Genomic DNA, 6,907 nt, shown 5'->3' with positions numbered 1-6,907 from the left:
TGGCAATTTTCCACCTGCCTGGGGGGAATTCCTTGTGCAGCAGCTATGTTTATAAGGATTTTCATTAACTTGAATAAACGGCCTTCCGCTGATCTCTTTTCCAATGACCCAGGTCTCTTGTGTGTTCTTTCAATCTCCAGGCCCTTGCCCGGCTCACGTACACACAGTACAGTGGCGCACGAACTGTACCAAGAGTAACGCAGGCCTTACAAGCTCTTATAACTTATATTAACTTGTTTATTTTAATCTGCGTCCTGCTGCTTGGCTCATTACCTCATTTCTCAGTACCACCATGCTGCTTCCTCCGCATCTGGCTGGCAACCCCACCTTCTTCTTCCCAGAGTTCTCTCTGTCCCCAGAAGACCCGCCTAACCTCCTCCGGCTTGGCTTTTGGACAGTCACCTCTTTATTAAAGGAACCATGGTGGCATATCTTCACACAGTGTAAGGAATATCCTGCAACAGTTATATGACCACCTATGACTACCATGCTGTGACCGTGACTACCTTGTTATGGCCACCCTGCAACCATGTATTTGTGTCGAGAGGTTGTAAGGACTAACCTGTTTGTCCTGCCCCTGTAACCATGTCTACTTTGCCTGCCAAATCCCCCATCTGGAAGCCCCTACCCCTGGGCCTTGTCTTCCTCACATCCAATACTGACCTCTTGTGTGTGAATGCCACATATGTGTGCAGGTTCCCATGGACACCAGAAGAGGGCATCGGATCCCCTGGAAATGAGTTCCAGGCAGTTGTAAGCTGCTCCATGTGGGAGCTAGGAACAGAACAAGGGTCCTCTGCAAGAACAGCATGTGAATGCTAAGCCATTTCTCCAGCAGCTGAAACTCTTTTGTTAGGTGCCATTCTAAGGCAGGGGACAGGGGAAATCAGTTACAATATAGTCCCAGCAAGACCCTGACTATCTGAAGAAACGCTGACAATCTCAGCTGCAGGAGCTCTGAGGGTCAAAGCTTTCTCTCTCTCTCTCTCTCTCTCTCTCTCTCTCTCTCTCTCTCTCTGCCTGCAGGACTCCCTGGACCAAAGTCCCCCTGCTTAATGGCCTTCAGATAACTGGATTGGTTTACTACAGCTCCAGACCCAGAAAGTGATCAGTCACCTTGAAATCACACAGTGTTTGCCACACGGAACTCACTCTGTAGAGCAGGCTGACCTCAAACTCACAGAGATCCACGGCCGCTACCTCCCGAAGTGTTGGTACTAAAGGCACGAGCCACCGCCACCTCCCAGCTCTTTCTAATAAACATGCTTGTTCCATGCTCTATCTAGTACGGACTTCATTCCTTGTCATCTGTAGGACATGATCCCACGGATCAGAGACCAGAGCTGATAGTTTTTGTATCTCAGTCTTCATCTGTTCTAACTGACCTGACAGAGGTTGAAAATACGACAGAAGAAACAATCCCATTGGACACTTGTCTATGTGAGGGACTCTAGGACTCCAAAGAGAACGGGGAAATGCATTCCTAAGCCTACCTTGACTGTAGGTGACTAGAATGTTCTTTTTTTTTTTATTTTTTTAAAATATTAATTTATTTATTATGCATACAATGTTCCTCCTGCATGTACACCTCCATGCCAGGAGAGGTCACCAGATCTCACGACAGATGGTTGTGGGCCACTGTGTGGTTGCTGGGAATTGAACTCAGGACCTCCGGAAGAGCAGCCAGTGCTCTTAGGCTCTGAGCCATCTCTCTAGCCCGAATGTTTTATTTTTTTTTTAAGATTTATTTTATTTATGTGTGTGTTGTGTTTGTGTGTGGAAGCAGGGGGGAGAAGGGGTATAGAGACCAGAAGCAGTGTATCCAAACTCTTGGAACTGGAGATACAAACTTGTGACTCGCCCAGGGTAGGTGCTACAACCTGAACTCCAGCACTTTTTTTTTTTTTTTTGAGACTTCGAAACAGGGTTTCTCTGTAACTTTGGAGCCTGTTCTGGAACTGGCTCTTGTAGACCAGGCTGGCCTTGAACTCATAGAAATCTGCCTGCCTCTGCCTCCAAAGTGCTGGGATTAAGGCTGTGCACCACCATCCTGCTCGTGGGGGCCATTGTTTATGGGAGAAAATAAGTCTCATGGTTTTCACTCCCCTGAACATTTGTTTGACCCATCTGATGTGCTTGATCACAAGTGGGCAGGAGGGTCACAGGCAGGAAATACATCAGAATGTACTCTTGCTCCTGATTGGATGTACGCTGGAGAGACGTCAGGATGTATGCATTTCCCTGATTGGACCTGATGGGAAAAGCGATGAATTATGGGTTTTTCCTTTTTAAACCTCTGCAAACTGTGATTCTGGGCCATTTCCCAGAAACCTGGGTATGGACCTGGTCAGAGCCCCTCCACCTGGCCACTATTTAACTAAAGCTTGCTTCAAATTTGGCTTTAAACTGTGGTAGTGGTCTTATTCTTTCTGGGTGGGATTAGCAGTTTGTTGGCAGGCTAGCCACAGACTGCAGGGACAGCCCTTCAGCACTGGCATAATGGCCTTTCTTCTGAAATTATTTTGAGGCAAGAGGATTTGAAAGATTGTTTTTACAGAGACCTTTTAGTAAAAGTGAAATTTGGAGAAAGCACCAAGGACTTGCTGACTCCTGATTAAAGATTACATCCCAGCAGGGCATCTTGTGGGCCTATCTCATTTGACTTCATTAGAAGAGAGAAACATCGGAGGCAGTGACGGCACCAGAAAATTTAATAGAGAGACCTCCATCAATGATGGCACCAGAAAATTAATACAGAGACCTCCATCAGTGACGGCACCAGAAAATTAATACGGAGACCTCCAACTATTTGTCCAAAGAATCTGAAGTCTTCCTTTACACCTGACAAGATTCACAGTGTGTCAATGTTCCCAAGCCTTTTTGCCTGTGTACGCTTGCTGTCACAGACCACATAGGCTAGGTGGACACACCCTGACTGTGTTCATCAACCCTGATTTATCAGTGTGCTCTGACCAAGGGTTCCCAATTTTGAAACAGTGGGCTCTGCCCTGAGTAGCAGCTCCTTGTACCTTGAAGAGTGAATATATCTGCCATCGGGATAGGTTTAAGTTAGTACTAAAGAATCGGACCCTAGGGGCTGGAGAGATGGCTCAGAGGTTAAGAACACTGACGGCTCTTCCAGAGGTCCTGAGTTCAATTCCCAGCAGCCACATGGTGGCTCACAACCATCTGTAATGAGATCTGGTGCCCTCTTCTGGTGTGCAGGCAAACATGGAGGCTGAACACTGTGTACATAATAAATAAATAAATAAATAAATAAATAAATCTTTAAAAAGGGGATTGACTGTATACAGCTCTTTAGTCCATTCTGTGGCTCTGTTCATTACAGTCCTGTGTTCTGCTTTGATTCCTGTATGTTTTCAAATATGGCCCTTTTTCCTATAAATTTTATACAGTTAAATGCTTTCAAACCTAATAAATAAGACCTATTTGTTTGTTAAAAAATAAAATAAAAAAATGGGCTGGAGAGATGGCTTAGTGGTTAAGAGCACAGGCTGCTTTTCCAGAGGACCTGAGTTCAATTCCCATCCATAATGAGGTCTGGTGTCCTCTTCTGGCCCTCAGGCAGGCATACAGGCAGAACACTGTGTACATAACAAACAAATACATCTTTAAGAAAAATAAAAGAGGTACTTTATGTTCATCAGAATATTTATATCAGCCAGGCATACCGTTAATCCCAGCATTTGGGGAGCAGAAGCAGATGGATCTCTAAATTCAAGGCCAATCTGGTCTACATAGTGAGCTCCAGGACAGCCAGACAAAGCACATTAAATGGACATATGGTGCATGCCTTCGAACCCTGCATTCAGGAGACAGAGTCAGGCTCGTCTCTCTGAGTTTTAGACCAGCCAGAGATACATGAGACCCCGTCTCTAAAAGACAAAACACCGCACAGACTAAGCCTAGTAGCACACACCTATGCTCCCAGAAGTGGAGGCGGGGAGATCAAAACCTCAAGGTCATCCTCTGCTACTCTGCAATGCCAGAGTTAGAACCAAGCCAAGTCTCAAAGATGAATGAATAGATGCGGTAAATAGGCCTGCTTTGGTCTGGGGTGAGGTAGCTACAAAATAGGACATTTCTTGGGTAACTGATGGTGAGAGCAGACAGCTGTGTCTCTGTTCACCCCTGATAATTCCCTGACACTGTTCGCCTTCCAACACTGGCTCTTCCTGTATTCTGCACGTGTACCATGAGCGCGGGAGACTGAGGAAGCCAGAAGAGGGCATCAGATTCCTCAGAACTGGATTACACACCCTGTAGTGGTAGCCCATGTCTTTAATCCCAGCACTTGGGAGACAGAGGCAGGTGGATCTCTGTGAGTTCAAGGCCAGTCTGGTCTATAAAAACTAGTTCTGGGACAGCTAGGGCTGTTACACAGAGAAACCCTTTCTCAAAAAAAGAAAACAAAACAGGACTACAGGTGGTGGTAAAGTGCCATGTGGGTGGCTAGGAACAAAACCCTTCTGTAAAGGCAGACAGTACTCTGAACCACTGAGCCATCTCCCTAGCCCCTCTGCTGTGAATGTTTAGTTTACACACCAAGTACAACATAGCAATCCAGATTCCCCAAAATTAAGGTCAGAAATCTGAAGGAAATTGTAGCTACCTTGGAGGGAGAGAAAACACTCTAAAGAGAGACATTCCTGTGCCCTCCCTCGGCTATCAGGGCTCAAACAACGTTGCTGTTGCACAGGTTGTTCTGTCTGTGTTTAGCCCTCCCACCCCCGCACCAGTGAACCCCTACTAGGGGAAGGGGAAAGGCTAAAACCCTGTCTTTTGTTTGGCTATCCATTCCTTTCTGGGGAAGACTCCTTAAGATTCAGGAAATAAGCCAAACTTACAAGCCTCAAGAAGTTCCTGAAACTAACAGGCCTCAAGCTTCCCCTCCCCTCCCTCCAGGCAAGGAGAGACCTGCAACTCGCTGAGCCGCCTACAGGTCACACAGGGAGCTCCAGGGATGCAGCTTTTGTGAGTCATCAGCCTGCTGGGGTGGGCTTTTCAGGGATGCAGCTGCCTTTGAGTCATCCACGCTCCTATAAGAACCCTTCACCCACGTCCCTATAAGTAAGTCCTCACCCACTCCACTGAAGCTCACCCCTTCAACTAAGCTAGACTTGGGTACGAAGGTTCCTTTGCTCTGTGGCCAGTGCTGTAGGTGAGATCAATAGACGTTTGTTCAAATTGCTCCAGTAAAAATTACACAACACCCGAGTCCAGCTAGAGGAGAAACTTGCCTGGCAGGGAGAGCATTCCCAGTTCCGACTGCTTGTATTAATATATGCATTCCTCCCGGCTTTTATTTCATCTTTTCTTTACAGTTAGTTGGAGTTGGGGGGGGGTGTTTAAGAAATGAGATGCAGGGGGCTGGAGAGATGGCTCAGTTGTTCAGCATTGGCTGCTCTTCCAAAGGACCTGGGAGACGACTTGGATTCAGCTCTCGGTATCCATACTGCAACTAGCAACTGTCTAACTCCTGTCCCAGGGCATCAGAGGCCCTCTTCTGACCTCTGTGGGCACCGGGAATGCATTTGATATACAGACACACATGCAGGCAAAACATCCAAACATTAAAGATAAATAAAAATGTAAAAGCTTTTAAAATGGCTTTATAAAACATTAAAATGTAGCAGCTGGTTTGTGCTCGGGTGTTGAAGGGCTTGCCTAGCACGTAGGGTGCCCTGGATTTGATCTTTAGCTTAAACCAGGTGTGGTGAGGCGTGCCTGTAATTCCAGGGGCTGGTAGTGACTCAGGGTTTTTTACTAGGAAGATGGGATCCTTCTCTAACTAGTTGTGTATGACCCAGGGTCCTATGGTGCTGGACACTCAGCTGTCAGCAAAGCTCAGGTTAGAAACCACCCAATTCCAGAACCAGGGGCTCTTCCAATAACTCAACCAGCTACAGCATCACCAGTCTCCAGATGCGGCATGCGTACCTTTTAAAAGTTCCCGCACGGGCTGGAGAGATGGCTCAGTGGTTAAGAGCCTTGATTGCTCTTCCAAAGGTCTTGAGTTCAATTCCCAGCAACCACATGGTGGCTCACAACCATCTGTAATGAGGTCTGGTGCCCTCTTCTGACCTGCAGACACACACACAGAGACAGAATATTGTATGCATAATAAATAAATAAATTAATTAATTAATTAATTAATTAAAAGTTCCCGCGCACCCCATGTGCATCAACACAGATCTCTCTTAGAAGTGCCCCAATCCCAACCCTCTGCCCATAACACTCACGTGAGATGGGTTACGTGGTATGCTCTCCACTGGCTATTCCTTGGTTCTGAGGAGGCAAGATATTTATTTATCCAACCTAACTGCTCTACTCGAGAGGCCATCTGGGTTCTTGTGGGAGTATGCAGAGCAGAGAAGAATTGCTTGCAGAGGTAGGTAGGGTATGGTGGCGCATTCCTTTGACCACAACCCTGTCAAGTCTCTATGAGTTCAAGGCCTGCCTGGTGATATAGAGTTCCAAGCTGGCCAAAGGCTGCTATAGTGAGACACTGTCTCAAAAAGAAAAACAAAAAACAAAAAAACCAAAGACCAAAAATATGAGCAGAAGTACTAAGATTCCAAAAGAGACTTTAAAAGGGCCATCGAATTCCTTTGTCTTGGGATTTGCTGGAGATTCACTTCAGAAACTGAGGCGAAGGCTCTTCAGATTGGTTAATTCTCTGGGGCACCGCAAACCCGGCCAGTAGGGGGCCCAGCCACACCAGGCTTGTCCCCTGGCTCACCCAGGGAATGCCTGTGCTCTCTGTGTTGCCCACCCAGTTCCAGTACCTGAAGCCCCCTCTGGCCGTTCTGAAAGTGGCTTGTCCGCTCCTGACCTTGACCGGCAGCTGTTAGTCGCAGCGGGTGTCTGAGCGCCGCTGTGTACT

At 46.9% G+C, this 6,907-nt stretch overlaps 1 pseudogene; it reads left to right on the top strand.

Annotated features, from left to right (window-relative positions):
- The first annotated feature begins 529 nt into the window (after positions 1-529).
- Positions 530-4,999, top strand: LOC142838248 (GPI alpha-1,4-mannosyltransferase I, stabilizing subunit-like; annotated as a pseudogene).
- Positions 5,000-6,907: the final 1,908 nt, after the last annotated feature.

The sequence above is a fragment of the Microtus pennsylvanicus genome, chromosome 19 (genome assembly GCF_037038515.1).
Source record: "Microtus pennsylvanicus isolate mMicPen1 chromosome 19, mMicPen1.hap1, whole genome shotgun sequence".
Lineage (NCBI taxonomy): Eukaryota > Metazoa > Chordata > Mammalia > Rodentia > Cricetidae > Microtus > Microtus pennsylvanicus.
This window is presented reverse-complemented; position numbering and strand designations above follow the sequence as displayed.